This window comes from Amblyomma mixtum, chromosome 3 (genome assembly GCF_055824585.1).
Source record: "Amblyomma mixtum isolate Tamu chromosome 3, ASM5582458v1, whole genome shotgun sequence".
Lineage (NCBI taxonomy): Eukaryota > Metazoa > Arthropoda > Arachnida > Ixodida > Ixodidae > Amblyomma > Amblyomma mixtum.
The window spans coordinates 280,792,525-280,809,310 of record NC_143014.1 but is presented as its reverse complement, the minus strand read 5'-3'; the positions used below and the strand labels follow the sequence as shown (position 1 = coordinate 280,809,310).

Here is a 16,786-nt window from a genome sequence, read left to right as displayed (position 1 = left end):
TAAGATTCTCCATCAACTTTGCCTACGGTTTCCTACTATTCTAACCTTATTCCACATCTCTGCTTTTCAGCCACCAATCCTCCAATCGCTTTTTGCTGACTTCCACTGCAGATTTATTTACATGACCATTGTTATCTTTAAACCCTAGGGCCTCAGAAAGAGTGACTGTGCCTGCATCGACATCCGGATGGATACCATCACATTTGATTATGAGGTGTTCAATTGTTTCCACAGATCTACCACACACTGCACATGTGTCATCTTCTTCGTTAAATTTCTTTTTGTAGCTGCACGTTCTAAGACACCCTGATCTAGCTTCAAAAAGTAGGGCACTGCCTCTTGAGTTATCATAGAAAAATTCTTTCCTGATCTGCCTTTTCCAGAATCGATATAGTTCTACACTATGTTTCTTTTCCATTGAATTCATCCAATTTTTAACTTCCGCGTTTTTGACCTGTCGTTTAATGCTCTTTCTTTCTCCGTCCTCATGACCGGCATACTTACTGGTTAGTTTTCTAGTTCTTTTCCGCCACTGTGAGTCAACGTTCTTTCTGTATAAATATTTAAATACCTTAGCTGCCCATCTGTTATCGTCCAATTTCCTCAGGCGTTCTTCATATAGTATTTTACTCTTAGCTTCCCGTGCCTCGAACGATGCCCAGCCCATATCCCCTTGTACTGCCTCGTTTGTGGTTTTGCCGTGGGAACCTAGTGCTAATCTTCCAACAGCTCTCTGATTTACGTCTAATCTCGACTGAACTTCTGCCCTTAAGCACAGAACCGCATTGCCGAAAGTAAGTCCCGGCACCATTATTCCTTTCCAAATACCTCTTAGTACTTCATATTTGTTGTACCCCCATAATGCCCTATGTTTCATTATCCCGGCGTCTCTTCGTCCTTTTGCCCTAAGAGCCTGTTCATGCTTTTCCGTGTATATCTGCCCTTCGTTTAGCCATATCCCGAGGTATTTGTATTCGGCCACTTTGGGTATTTCGTGGCCTTGTATTGTAAGCACCTGATCAGTTGTATCGTTAAAAATCATCACACCTGATTTAGTTGCGCTAAAACTGAATCCTAGAGCGTCTCCTTCGTCTCCACAGCAATTAACCAAAGTTTGTAAATCTTCCTGGCTATCTGCTAACAGTACAATATCGTCCGCATACATTAAACTCGGGAGTCGCTGCTCAACTACATTTCCGCCTAATCTGTACGATAGATTATAACCCAGATTACTTTCTTCTAGCCTTCTTTCCATATTTATCACGTAAAGCATGAACAGCAGCGGTGATAGAGGGCAACCTTGCCTTAATCCTTTGTGCACCCGTACAGTTGTGGTACTTTTTTTCCCTTCCCATGTAATTTCAACTTCATTATCTCGGTAGATTTCCTGTAGAAAATCAATTACCTCATCACCAATACCTAAATCTTTCAATATGCTCCACAGGAGTTCCCTGTTCACGTTATCGTATGCACCGCTTATGTCTAGAAAGGCTATAAACAGAGGTCTATTTTCCGCCTTAGCTATTTCTATGCATTGGGTAAGCACGAACAGGCTATCATCTAACCGCCTACCCCTTCTGAACCCATTCTGAAGTTCTCCGAGTATCCTATTCCCTTCTACCCATGACTGCATTTTTAATTTCACCGCCTGCATTGCCAGCCTGTACATAACAGATGTTATCGTAATCGGACGGAAGGATTTTATGTTCATCTTATCTCCTTTCCCTTTATAAATCAAATTCATTTTACTCTGTCTCCAGCTGTGCGGAATTTGCTTATTTGTTATGACTGCCTCCAATGCTTTTATCAGCGCGTCCTTGCTTCTTGGGCCAAGTTCATTAATCAGCTTAATTGGAATTTCGTCTATCCCTGCGGATGTGGTTTTAGGAATATTCGCTTCCGCCTTTTCCCAGTTAAGACTAGTCAGTTCTAAGCTGTTCTCTTTTGTGCTGTCCTGTGTTGCCGCCTCATTTGGGGAAATTACCCCATTGGCGTCGCTAAAAGACGCAGCTATAAATGACGTAATGTAGTCCACAGCATCGTCTCCCTCCAAACATTTTCCCTCAGCATCTATAATCTGTTCCTGCTTTCTTTGATTTGTTTTTCCCAACCAGCTTATATGGTTCCAGAATTTTCTTGGCCCCCCTTTATTTGCCTCGGGAACTTCAGCCAGCCATTTATCAGAGGACTGCTTTATTTTAGCCTGGACTAGGACCTGAACTTGCTGTTTCTTTTGTCGATAAGATTCCCATTTTTTGCCTATTTCTTCTTCAGATAACTGCGCCCTCTTTGCTTCTCTGTGTTCCCTTGAAGCCACCCGTCGTTGTTCGATGGCCTCCTTAATTTCCATATTCCACCAGCTTCGTGGCTTCCTCTTTCCTCTCCAGCGGTTAACTCCTTTCACTTGTTTCATTTTTGTAGCGATGAGCAGTTCCAACTGATTATAATCCAAATTTTCCATGTGGCGTTTCTCAATTACTTCTTCTATATCGGCTGATATTAGCGCTATTTGTTCATCATTTAATTTTGCGTTGTCTTTTGGACTTCGTTGCATTTCTCTTTTGACTAGGGCTCCCAACTGTAGACTAATACGTTTATGATCACTTCCTAGGCTGTCCTTCCCCTCTTCGTCTATTTCCATTATTGCGAGCTTGCTATAGATGCCCTGCGACATTAGACAGTAGTCAATGGTTGTTTGCCTGTTACGGGATTCCCACGTGATTTGTCCCTCACATTTAGTTTCTCTATTGACAATAACTAAGTTGTGCCGCTCACACAAGTCTAGCATTAACTTCCCGTTACAATCTGTGTATCCATCCAGATCCTCGATGTGGCCGTTCATGTCTCCAAGCAAAATAATATCGACACCGTCTCCAATCTGCTTTATATCGTCATTGAGGCACTTAACTAGATCCTTGTTTTCTTGCCTGCATTTGTCCCCGGTCCCTAAATAAACTACCCCTAGCCATGTCCTTTTGCCAGCAATTGTACCTGATACCCAGACATGTTCTTTGCAAGTTGATTTTATTCTTTGCCAATTTGTTCCTTGATGTATCAGCATACCTAGTCCTCCTCCTTTCTTCTCCGTTGTTGTTCTGTTGCACCCTTCCCAGACATAGCCATCGATGAAAGGTGGATCTTCTAGATCCCTCAGATGTGTCTCGCATAGAGCGTACACACCTACTGCTTCGTCCTTTAACTGCTGTTCTATTTCTAGCCATTTCGCTCTCTTTCTACCCCCTTGCATATTTATGTAACTGATCCTGGCGTTAAATTTCTTTTTCGTAGTTTTCTTTCTGGGCCTCCTAGTGGCCATTTTGTTGGGATCAGCCGCCATTGTTACATTTACATCGCTTCTACCTACACCTACGCCCTGAGCCACCGTGGACCCCCTAAAAAAGCTACCGCTCGGCCTCCCAGGCGCCTGCCTATCTCTTCTCCTACCCTTCCACTGAAATGGATGCCATCTCGTCCAAAATCTCTGCCCGAACCTGCCCTGTGCACTTCCTTGTTTATTTCTACCACCTCAAAGCCCTTCTCGAGGCCTAACTGCCTTATCTCGCGATTAAGATTCACAACGTCTTTAGCAACCTCTGCATTCCTTCCTTGTACCTCCGGCACTGTACACACCACGATCTGCGCTTGCTGTGCTATCGCCCTTATACCGTCAACTCCCTCAGCTAATGTTTTCCCTACTTGTGCGGCGTTACCATTCAGGACATCATTTAGCCCCGCCGCTACCACTACCAAGTTACGCCTTGCAGCCTTCTCGGAAAGTTCACTTTTAGTCGCTGTCAGGACACCGTCCATTGTCTTTCCTGGAAACACCCCGACTGCTACCCGCCTATCACCCTTCACCCGGTCCAGAATAGCTCTTTTGCAGCGCCCCATGTTTGAGTTACCAGCGATAAGCACTAGGGTACTCTGCCACTCCCTCCTAACTTCCGGATCTCGCTGCCTCTTATCAGCGACTGTGCCCTCATTTCCTGGAAATAGCTCGGACCCCTTCTCAGTACCGCCTCTCGAATTCCCAGCTGCCACCTGTGCATAGCTGTTCCTGCCTGAACATGTCTGACCTACTGGCCCCTCGCTGTCCATGCCCCATCCACGTGGCTGGCGCTGGAATGCCCGCCATTGTGGCTTCCAATGGCGGTGTCCGCCGTTTTTGACTCGATCTGAGATAGCTGTACTTGAAGCTTACGCTTCTCTGCCCTCTCTATCTGTAACTCCGTTTCTAGAGCATCCATCCTTAGCACTAGTTCGCTGTTCGCCTGTTCAGCCCTATCCAGGCGTGCACCTAATACGCAGAATTTGCACATAAAATCCGCGCCTTCGGCCTCCTCCACTGAATCGAACCGCGTTTCTTTTAAATTCACCGATTCCTCACACTCCATACATCTAACCTTCAGTAGCTTAACCATCGTAGCAACACTCGATTATTGCTTGCACCAAATGCCCAGATATCTACACGCTCAAGACGAAAACATTTAAAACACGTGCAAAATTAAAATAAAAGTCTGGCTATCGCAAATGCCGATCAATCACTTGGAAAAAAATAGCTATCTCTCTAAAAGTTAACGGACAAAAAAAAAACACTGAGACAACTGTCGGCCAAATAGTCCCGGCCGAAATTAGGTCACTGACCTAAATTCTATTCCTTAACCTGCACTTCCCCTAACAGCCTAAAAAACTAAACGCACTTTTAAAACTATTAAAGGAAAGTACTCATCTATTTTACGCAGTCGCTCGCAGTCTGTCCGGTCCCGGTCTCCACGCGTGATCCGAAGAGCACCAAAAACGCACGTCCGCACAGCACGGCTGTCAACTGTCAACGACTTCCGGAGTGCATTAAGCGCCCTCTAGTGAGAAGGACTCGGAACGTTCATGAACATTCAGTTACTCCCCTTTTCGCCAAAACTAACAGTTTTAAATACAGTTTTTTCCCTAGAACAGTGCAAGATTGGAATTCATTACCGGAATCTGTTTTTTTCTCGCAAAATTTTTCTGATGCGTTAAATTGTCTACTTACCTGCTAATATTGCTTATATGTATGTTTTGTATCCGTGTGCTGCTAATATTGTATAAGTTTATTCTTTTGGTTTTATTCCGTGGTATCCGTGCGCTGCTAACATTGTATAAGTTTATTCTTTTGGTTTCATTCTTTGGTATCCGTGTGCTGCTAATATTGAATAATTTTATTCTGTTTTGTTCTGTAACAATGTAAGTTCACTCCTGCTTGGGCCATGCAGTGGCCTGTAATATTATAAAATAAATAAATAAATAAGTATGGTGCTGTCTGCCACTGCTGCTGTGGGGCGTGCCAGTTTCCACTGACTATTTGCTCTACAGCCACTGTGCTTCTAGCTCATGTGTCCTTCGATTCCACAGTTCTAATATGCAAAAATGTGCTCACTGTGCTACAGGTACTATAGTGGACGCTTGACGGTCCATTCTGCAGCAGCACCTTTAACCAGACAATTCGTAGCATAAACTAGCAGAAAGCTAAACACAAGCTATTTGGATAGTCAATGCAGTACACTTTTCTTCGAGATTTGCAATGAAGCGTCTTAAATAAGCATTCTACGGATTCTACATTTTATTGCGACCTGGGGAACTAGATTAAATTTGATATAAACATCCGGCAACAATCACCTTTGGTCACTAATTTCTGAATATTTGCAACAATTTGTAAAGAAAACAAAATTCCTTTAGCTTTTACTGCAAAATAATCACAATATGATCTAAAGCTTGCATAACAATTTTTGTTTGTTTTCAGAAAATACTGGCCACCCTGTGACAATCTGAAAATCTGGCAACATAAAAGTAATAAATAAAGCTCGGTGTGCGCTTACAATCAATTTAATGTTTTGCCAAAAGAAGGAAGAAAAAAGTGCAATTGTCTTAGACTACAATATCGGAGGTAACTTGCGGAGTAAACCTACATGTTCTCCCTCACTTCAAAAGTCAGGGGGCACTGCAAATAAAATGAGGAGAAAACAAAACTGTACTATATGCAAAACTAGTAAATATTGGCACAAGAGATCCCTGAAATATAAAAACTGGTTGTAAATATAAGAAAAATGCATTCTCAGTGGAGAGAGGGATTGAAAAAATTTGGAGCAGAGGTTGAAGGGAAGCCGCCAGAAGAAACCTCAACTGGCTCAACCACGCCGTGAGGGGAGGGGTGGAGGACTCTGGATTATTTTCGACTGCTTACCTTGCACTTTGGTTTCATAAAATGAAAACGGCATTCTGGAAGTTTGAGAAATACAAGCCCACTGCATAGATCAGGCATCGAAGATAACCTCTGCAAAATACTAGAGCCATGCTTGCCGTGAACAGCTGTAAAATTCAAATCAAATCCTGTGCGTTGTTTCCGTCGAGAAGCAGTTTATGCTATGGATTGTGCATTCAAGGTTCAAGTGGTGCTGCAGCCCGGACCGTCAAGCGTCGACTGTAGTAACTGTAGTAACGTGAGCACAGTCTCTCTTGTGAGAACTCCGAACTCGACGGACACCTCAGCTAGAAGTGTGGTGGCTGTGGAGAAAAATGTCAATGTCAACTGGCATGCCCAGTAGCAGCAGTGGCAGACAGCACCATACTCCTTCACTGACTATTTCTCAGACATGTGATGTGTCTGCCTGTGCAAGGGTGGTGGGCATTTTCTCAAATAAAAAATCTGGAGGTGTGAAAAAGTAGTATATTCTGTCATTCATGGTAGGGATCCAGATGAATAGCTGGTCGAATGTGAAACGCTATTCTCGTCTCCGTTTGTGTCGTTCAGCCAGTCTTCTGCCTTGCCGATTCACCGCTCTAAATAGTGCTCTCCTGGCGCAAGTGAAAATATTATCATGCCAAAATATTTCCGGCAAATCTTTAATTGTTTGAGTGCATTTGAAAGTCAGCCTAAGTATGAACTAATTATCTGATCTCGTTATCATTTTTGTTTCCTTCATATTATGGTCACTTGTATAAATGTGACAGCCTATACATCTAAGGGTGCCAGTTAGGAGCCGAACTTATCATTTTTTTTCTAGGTGCTATTTTTCGCAACGTATATCGGTTGTTGTTTCATTGTTTGCCAGTGTGTATTTTTTTACATTATTTTAGTCAAGCCGGTGAGGGAGGAACAAATATGCCTTCTGGTTTGGTGCAGCTGAAAGCTAGGAAACACTCAGGGAGCAAATCTAGCCTTTTTCAGTTAGTTCCAGATTGGATGGGGTGGAGGGTTCGGCTCATTACCAAGAGTGACAATTACTTCAACCTAAGAGTCGGGCAGTTCTGACTTTACCCGGGTACTCTCAGTGATGATTGTTACGATGTGTCTTTTCTAGTAGACATTCATTAATATGTTTCTCGACAAGGGCAACGTTGTGTGGAAGTGAACTGTGAAAAATTAATTCATATATATTTTTCCAATTTGAACCAAAATGGAAGTTTGGCAATATTGCAGATCAGCTACTGGTTTGCACATAAAGTTTGAAGTTCTCTTAAAGAAGAAAAAATTGCGCTAACATTCGTAGGTATTCTACACTTCCTGCCCGAGGAAAAGGATTAAGAAGGACCTTAATTGCAACTGCCATCAAGACATTTGTTACTGAGATATGCGCTACCCCGTTTTTAAAGGCGGAAGCATTTAATGCTCATCGTTGTAAGCAGGAGTTGTCGACAGAAATGTCGCGCTTTTCAATTGGTCGCTACATCATAGTGTGGAAATTTCAAACGAGGCCAATTGTACTTTGGCTAGTAACCATCCAACCAATTAAAGGGATGGTATAGTGATGCTCCAATTAAAATAAATAAATAAATAAAACTGAGTAGGAAATTGGCCTAGTTCGGGAATTGAAAAAAGGTCTCCAGAGTGCAAGACGAGCATGCTAAGCACTCCGCCTTGCCAGCTCGTTGGTATGGAATGAACAAAGGTACGTCTAGTGAGTACGGTGTCTTCGCTCACTACCCTCTTCTTCCCTACCCTTATGGCAAGGCTCAGGTTTCTGCTGAGATATGCGAGACAGATTCATTTCCTTTCCTCAAAAACCAATAAACCAACAAGCATGACGTAGAGTAGAGCCGAACGGGTGGTGGTGTTCTATGGACTCCCTGGCAGCGTTCCAAGACGCTGTCGCGTTCTACTGTTAGAGGTGAAGCTTTACATCTTAACCACACATCAGTGACATAAGCAGCAGCACCGTGCTTAAGGCTTTCGCCTCACCATAATTTATGTCAAGAAAGCGCCCCCCTCAATTTTTTTCGCTAGTGTACATCTGTGAAAATTAATTTAGTTGCTCTTTTTCAAGCATCTATAGTAATCATTTTAGTAGGCACGTCAAATGATATCAGATCTATGAATCACCAAATGAAGTTTTTATTCTCATTTTCTTCAAAATACACTGCACTTAAGTGCCTTGGACGGCATGGCCATGATCCGTGGCACTTGTAGTGAGCGTCTTGTGTTACGCACTCCGCCATTATCTATAGAAAGAGTACAAGCACACAGGAAGCTGGAACAGAACCTGGGCTATGCCAGTGATTATTCCCTTTAGCCTCCCTCACCCTTTTTACTGAGTGTACTGCCATTGCCAGACGATTTACAGCAGCAGTAAATATCACAACAGTGTGAACGCCTTGTTCGCTTCTTTTGAAAAGCTCTTTTGCGTTGTACACCTTATTTGATACACAAATATTTCGCCCTTCATGTAGACATCAAGAAAAGGCCTTGCTGATTAATAAAACAAAGTAGTAGAGTTGGTAAGAATTCACCACAGAGCAGCAGTGCAGAAATCGCACATAAATGACCAATTAACTTTGTTTCTTGCTTTTGTGTGGGCTTTCATTTGGTTTCTGCTTTTTCTTGTGAAGTGAAGCTGTCTGCTCGTGGAAGGTGCGCTTACCCTTCTCCAAAAAGCACTTGAAGCCATCCCTTATGCCTTCCACACCATTTTCATCACCAGCTTTTCTGTACATAACCGCAAATGGCTGAGCACCTTGGCATCAACTTGGACTTGTGTTCGAGGTTCTACCCAGGTCTCATCGGCGCTGATAAGCATAAGCCAAGAAATGGAATAACTCCTCAAAATACCCCATAATATCCTCCAGGAGAGTTGGAATCTCACAAAAAACTGCTCTGCATCGCTGCGTGCAGCACACGTGACCTTCCTCATTACATTTCTTTTTGTAGCTGTTCGTTCTAAGACACCCTTCAAAAAATAGGGAACTGCCTTTTGAATTATCATAGAACGATTCCTTCTTGATCTGCCTCTTACAGTATTGATGTAGTTCTATGCTATGCTTCTTTTCTATTCAATTAATCTAGTTTTTATAATCTGCAGTTTTTACGTCTCGTTTAATGCTGTTTATTTCTGCGTCCTTGTGTCCTGGATCGTTACAGGATAGGTTCCTAGTTCTTTTCTGCCTTTGTGAGTCAACCCTCTTTGCTTTTAATCTTGACATAACTGCTGTCTTTAAGCACTGAATGGCATTTCCTAAAGTTAATCCCGGCGCCATTTTTCCTTTCCAAATTCGTACCTCCTAATACTACATTTGTTGTACACCCAAAATGCCCTATGCTTCATTATTTCAGCATCTCTTAAACCATTTGTGCATCACTTGTATCATTGGAAAGTGCCACGCCTGAATTATTTGTTTGAAAACTTCAACCATGCCTCGTTTGTCTCAACCTGTGTACCTTGCACTTTGGTTTCATAAAATGAAAACTCCTTTCTGGAAATTTAAAAAAAACAAGGCCACTGCATAGATCAGGCATCAAAGGTAACCTCTGAAAAATACTAGAGCCATTCTAGTCCTGTACAGCTGTAAAATTGAAATCAAATCCTGTGCCTTGTTTCCGTCGAGAAGGAGTTTATGCTACGGAATGTGTATTCAAGGTGGTGCTGCAGCCCAGACTGTCAAGCGTCCACTGTAGTAACTGCAGCAACGTGAGCACAGTCTTGATTTCGAGAACTCTGGACTCGAAGGACACCTGAACTAGAAGTGCGGTGGCTGTGCAGCAAAATGTCAATGCCAACTGGCACTCCCCATAGCAGCAGTGGCAGATAGCACTGTGCTTCTTGATGTGTCTATTTGTGAGTTATGTGATGTGTCTGACTGTATAGGGGTGCTGGGTGTTTTCTCAGGGAAAAAATCTGGATGCTTCAAATAGTAGTATTTCAGTCATTCATGCGAGGGATCCAGATGAATGGATGGTCTAATGCGAAACGCTATTCTCGTCTCTGTGTCATTCAACCAGACATCTGCCTTCCCGATTTACGGCTCTAAATAGTGCTCTCCTGGCACAAGAGAAAATATTTTCGTGCCAAAACCGTGTAGGCAAAATTTTTAATTGTTTGAGCACCTTTGAAAGTCAGCCTTATTACGAAGTAATTATCTGATGTCATTATCATTTTTTGTTTCTTTCGTACTATTGTCACTTGTATGAATGCAACAGCCTATACATTTAAGGAAGCCAGTTACGAGCCGAAGTTATCATTTTGTTTCTAGGTGCTATATTTGGCAACATATATCGGTAGTTTCGTTGTTTGCCAGTGTGTATTTCTTTTACATTATTTTAGTCAAGCCGGTGAGGGAGGAACAAATATGCCTTCTGGTTTGGTGCAGCTGAAAGCTAGGAAGCATGCAGGAAACAAATCTAGCTTATTTCAGTTAGTTTCAGATTGGAAGTGGTGGAGGGTTTGGCTCATTGACCAAGAGTGACAATTACTTCAACCTAAGATTCGGGCAGTTCTGACTTTACCCGGCTACTCTCAGTGATGATTGTTATGATGTGTCTTTTCTAAGAGACGTTCATTATTATGTTTCTCGATAAAGTCAAGCGGAAGTCAACTGTAAAGAATTATTTCCTAATTATTTTGAGAATTTTATCCAAAACACAGGGCTATTGGCAAAGTTGCGGAATAGCTACTGCTTTGCACATAAAGTTTGATGTTCTCTAAAAGAACGAAAAAATTGCGCTAACATTCATAGCTATTCTACACTTCTCATCAGAGGAAAACGATTAAGAAGGCTCTGTATTGTGACTGCCAGCAAGACAGGTGCTATAGACATATATGCTACCGCGTTTTTTTTGCTAGCATGCATCTGTGAGAATTAAATGAGTTTCTCTTTCTGAAGCAATTATAATAATCATTTTAGTAGGCACTTCAAATGATGTCATATCGGTGAAACAGCAAAAGTTCTTATTCTCATGTTCTTCAAAATGCAGTGCACTTAAGTGCCTCGGACGACATGGCGATTATCGGTGGCACTTGTAGCGAGCGTCTTGTGTTACCCTCTCCATTATTATCTATAGAAAATGTAGAAGCACACACAGGAAGCTGAAACACAGGCCGGGCTACGCCATTGAATTTTCTATTTAGCCCTCCACCACCTTATCATGTTTACTGAGTCTACTTCCATCGTTGGATGATATCCAGCAGCAGTAAATATTACAGCAGTGTGAAGGCTTTGTTCGATTCATTTAAATGCTCTTTTACATTGCGCACCGTATTTGATACACAAATATTTCACCCTTCATGTAGACATCAAGCAATGTCCTCGCTGATTAAGAAAAGAAGCTAGGAGAGTTGGTAAGAGTTCACCATAGAGCAGCAGTACAGAAATCGTGCATAAATGAGCGATTAGCTTTGTTTTTGCTTCTGTACGAGCTTTCGCTTGGTTTCTGGTTTTTGTTTTGAAGTGAAGGGCTCTGCCCATGGAAGGCGAACTTACCCTTCTCCAAACATCACTTTAAGCCATCCCTTATGCCCTCCGCACCATTTTCATGATCCTGCATTTCTGTACAGAATCCCAAATGGCTGAGCGCCTTGGCGTCATCTTGGACTTCTTTTCGAGGTTCTACCCAGGTTTTATCACGCGCTGATAAGCATAAACCAACAAACGTAATAACTCCTCAAAAGTTCCCCATAATAATCTCCGGGACAGTTGGAATCTCGCAAAAAACTGCTCTGCTTTGCCGTCCGCAGCACATGTTACCTTCTTAATTATAGTTCTTTTTGTAGGTGCTCGTTTTAAGACACCCTTTAAAGAGTAGAGAACCGCCTCTTGAATTATCATGGAACTATTCCTTCCTGATCTGCCTTTTCCAGTATCAATGTAGTTCTACACTATTAAGGGGAAAGCCTTTAATGCCTCATGCTGTCGTTAGCAATCTGTGTCGGCAGCCGTGTCTGCGTCCGTGTCGGCAGCCCTGTCTACAGATGTGTCCGCGTTTTGACGTGTGCTTACCGAGATATTCGAGACAGTTACTGCGTATTTCCTTTCTTCAAATACAATTTTCAGCTTCTTCATTACGGCCCCTCTTTCTTCTTTCACTGCCACTTCAATAAAAAAATAAAAATAAAAATGAATAGAAACAAATATAAAGTAAAAAAGTAAGCTATAAAAATAAATATAAAAATACAAGAAACGAAAATAAAAAAGAAAAATAAGAAAATAAAATAGGATAAATTAAAAATAAATATCTAAAGAACTGCGCCAGGAAATGTTTTCGCTTTGGATTACTTTAAAGGGCCAAAGTGCCCCCTGAATTTTTTCTTATTCTCTATTGAATTAATCCAGTTTTTACATTCCGTGGTTTTTTACCTGTCGTTTAATGCTGTTTCTTTTGGCATCGTTCTGTCCTGCATACTTTCCAGTTAGGTTCCTTGTTGTTTTCCGCCTTGGTAAGTCAACCCTCCTATATAAGTATTTAAATACATATATAGCTCTGTACCTTATCTTGTCTAATTTTCACAGGTGTTCTTCATATAATATTTTACCTTGAGCTTCTCGTGCTTCGAATGATGTCCAGCCCGTATCCCCTGTCCTGCTTCATTAGTGTTTCTGCCGTGGGCACTTAGTGCTAATCTTCCAACAGCTCTCTGATTTGCGTCTAATCTCGACTTAAGGGGGGATGCTAGGCTCAAGAGTCAACTTTTGAACTACTGCATCAACTTTTATCAAATTTTCAGCGACTGTTTATCATCTGCTCATTAGAATATATTCAAAGTTTCAATGCGCTAGCTCAAACAGACAAAAAGTTATAGCTCTCATATTCAGCAATCATGTGTCTCAGCTTAGGAAAACTATCATTTCAAAAATAATGGAGATATATCAACTGTTTGTAATTATATATCTTCTAGATGGTTCATAGTGCAAGATAAGAGCACTCGCATGCTTTTTATGCAATTTCTGTAAAAATGTCATCAATCTAAAAACGAAGTTCAATTTTTTTGTTGTCATTACATGTCAGACATCTCAAAATATTTTCTGTTAGAAACTATTTAGCACCCTAAAAAGTATCTTATCTTGTTCCTGAGAAAATTTCAGTCTAGAAACCACCTTGAAAGCGTCTTTTGGCAATGTAGTTTAGAAATGATAGTTTTCCTAACGGTTTTGTTTCCCCAAAAAGTGCAAACTCAGAAAAAGGAGTTCAAAGATTTGAGAACATGCTATTTTATTTTGTGGTAAAAAAAAATTAATCAAAGTGCCCTGCTCCATAGGTCGGGCCCTCCTCTTCAACGCGACGCTGTTCTGTGGCAATTGCTTCAAGCCTTCTTTTCTTTTTCTCAACTTTAGAGCCGTCCATCGCCCTTGCCTTCGCTCGGGCAATGCTTTGATGGGTTGCTTGTTGGACGTGCTTCATCGTCTGGACTCCATGTTCTAGTTCCAGCTTGTCAAATACTCTCTTGATGCCACGTGCACCCTCATTAAATTCTAGTACAGCCAAGGCTGCTGCAGTCTCCACGGTTATCAGGGATGCGAATTGGGTCTTCGGGCACTTCTTCCACACTAGCGCATTGAAAGACTCGTTTGCATTCTGTGTCTGCATTCTTGAGCACCGTGCAAGGAGCTCTGGCTTACTAAGCCAGTTGTAGAGAGGCACAAGCTCTTTGGTAACGTCTCTGCTGAAAGCTGGACGATGGGGTCTTGGCACTGATGGCTTACCAGCTTCAACTAGGGCTTTGTGCCGATTGTAGTGGCACCATGAGTCCTCACCATGTGGACAAGCGTCATGTCGTGGGACTTCGTCCGTCGAGTAGGAATGAAAAAGTGTCGCAAATACTCCTCGTTGCATTTTTGTCACATCTGGAGCATTTTCTTTCAGGGCAGATGCATAGTAAGCAGTGAGTTTTTTTACCACGCTTTGCGTCAGCTTCCCCTTGCCTCCTAGACCTTTCGTCGTTTTCTTTAGTTTTTCAATTCCAGCATAAACACGTTTTGCTACATGATTTATGCAGTCTTCCTTCACAATCTCTTTATCATACAGCTGCAGGCTGGAGACATGCAGGAATGATTTGCTGTCGCCATCACAGAGCACTGTGGTGTATTGCATGTTGTGAAGCTCCTTAGAGCGACTGAATATTATGCCTGCAGCTTCAACTTCCATGGCATTCGACGATCCACTGAAGTTCTTCTGGCAGACCTCACTGTGTGCTTTTTTCCAATCTTGATGTCCATCCTCACCTTCTTTGGGACCATAGTTGCAGCCATGGCAATAGTTGCATTGCACAGCAAAATCCAGCACCAACCCAGTTTCCAGCTCGATAGCAATGCCGAGCCCAAAGTGTGAGGTGTGGCCGCGTTTATGCCAAGTTCCGTCATAACTTACACACACGTCCAAAAGTTGAGTGGAGCCAGCAACGGAGTTGATTGCCCTCACAGCCGCTCCGGCTTCGCGCATGACATCAGACGCAGCTTCCATAGCGGCTCTGTGCACCTTCTCCGCTACTGTCTGGTATGTTTTGTGGTGCATGAGCATTGGCGCGTCCATACCCGCAAAAAAGTTTGCCATGGTTTTGTAGTTCATGCCGCAGTTACGGCTTGCAACCACGAGGCGCAATGAAAGCTCAGGCTGCCGACTGGACTTCACAGGTGGAGCATGCGCGGCCTTCTTGACTTCACCACACCATCTACACATCACGACAAACTCCAGATTCACACCCGCACCGACTTCTTCCAAGTCCAACGACTGTCCGCAACAATGCGGGCACAGAAGCGATGTTACCACCACCTTGATGGCTGTAACTTTTACAAAACAGTAGCCGCTGGGCTCCGGCGTTTCCTCGCTTTCGTCGGCAGGACCCTGGAAAAGTAGCGCGACCTTTCTTTCAAATGTTGTCAATTGGCACTCACCACCATCAGCAGAACCAGTAGACATTTCCATAGGTGACGAACCACCATCGGAGCTTGAAGGGTTCGCATCGGCCGCCGGCAGCAGGCTTGGGCTTGGCGAACGCACAGGCAGACGCTCACTTGCTGGCGGTCGCCCAGTGCTGTTTAGGCCTCTCGCTTTCGTCGTGCGTTTTCGCTTCCCAAAGCTTTTCCGTGTCGAAGCCTTCGTTGCGGGCATCTTCGGGTCACACCACTGGCCACCCGATGATCGCAATAAGCTCACAGAAGGAAGATATAGCAACACATAGCAAGCGTCGAGCGCAACCAAAGCGGGAACGACTCTAAATGGCGCGAAAACAGCGTTGGGTGGTCACGTGGTACATTTCCGCCAATCCGAGCTCCTGTTTCGGTTTGCCACCCACTGCTTCGGGTCGAGTTCCTGTTTCGGTTTCTGCGGCCAGTAATATGCCTTTCTTTTTTAGTTCTTCGATAGTTGCCTTGCATAGTCTCGATGGAAAGTATTCCGTCACTAAACAGCGCGAAAAACAAACTTTCTATCACTGGCATTCACTTCACGTTCGGTTTTTCGCCCGCACCGCAGCCGCGTCTTGAAAAGAGCGTTCACAGACGCCTTCGACGGCAAATGCGCCCCACCGCGTCGTGAAAAGAATTCATTTTCTTCTTTTCTACTTCTCTGATAACAACCAAACTTGGTGAGAATATTCTTCATTAAACGAGCAATCCAAAACAACTCAAGCTTTAAAACACATTTTTTTTCCGAAAATCGGTATTTTAGCCCCGCATCCCCCCTTAACTTCTCCCCTTAAGCACAGAATCACATTTCCGAAAGGAAGGCCCGGTGCCATTATTCCTTTCCAATTGCATACCTCTTAGTACTATATTTGTTGTGCATCCATAATGCTCCATGTTTCATTATCTCGGAATTTCTTAAGCCTTTAGCCCTAAGAGACTGCTCGTGCTTTTCTATCCATATCTGTCCTTTGTTTATCCGTATCCCAATATTTGTGTTTGGATGCTCAGTGTACTTTATGGCCTTGTCTGGACCACTGGGAATAGACTTTTGCTTCAGGGTAGCCTTGCTGCATTCCTCGAGATTATTGGCATGTTTCTCTGACGTGTTCTGTCTGTACGAAGTGCTGACTTTTCTCATGGCATTGGTTCTAATTTTTTTTATCGTCACTCCCCCCGGTGCAGCAATGGAAAAGCACAGAAGGTTCCACCTGAGGAGTCATGAGTAACCATCTTGGATGCTGAACTGCCAAGCATCACCATTAATTGCACACCCAACCTGGCACGCGAGTGCGAGCCTTTCAAGCAGGGTATCGAGTTGTTTGCCTCAGTCTTCATCTCGGTTGGCCGCGAGCATCTCACTACTACACAGGCCAGCACGGCTTCATCCTCCTCGGAGGTAACAACAATGGAACTCTCTGCATCCTGAAGGCTGCTAAGGTATTCAGTTTTAAATCCAGCTACATGACTTATTGGATGCACTAGAAGAGGTCACTTTGCATTGGAACCTTTTAACTGAAAGGAGTCGGCATACAAGCACGTCCCGGGTGGCTGTCATGCAGCTAGCACAGTACATGTGTAGCATGTCCCTTGTAAAACATTGTCACTTATGAACAGTCTATAGGTCTTGCACACCCCATGTTTCTAA

At 43.1% G+C, this 16,786-nt stretch overlaps 1 pseudogene; it reads left to right on the top strand.

The window, feature by feature from the left end:
- Positions 1-16,786, top strand: part of LOC149355015 (calsyntenin-1-like) — a 489,555-nt pseudogene that overhangs the window by 468,091 nt on the left and 4,678 nt on the right.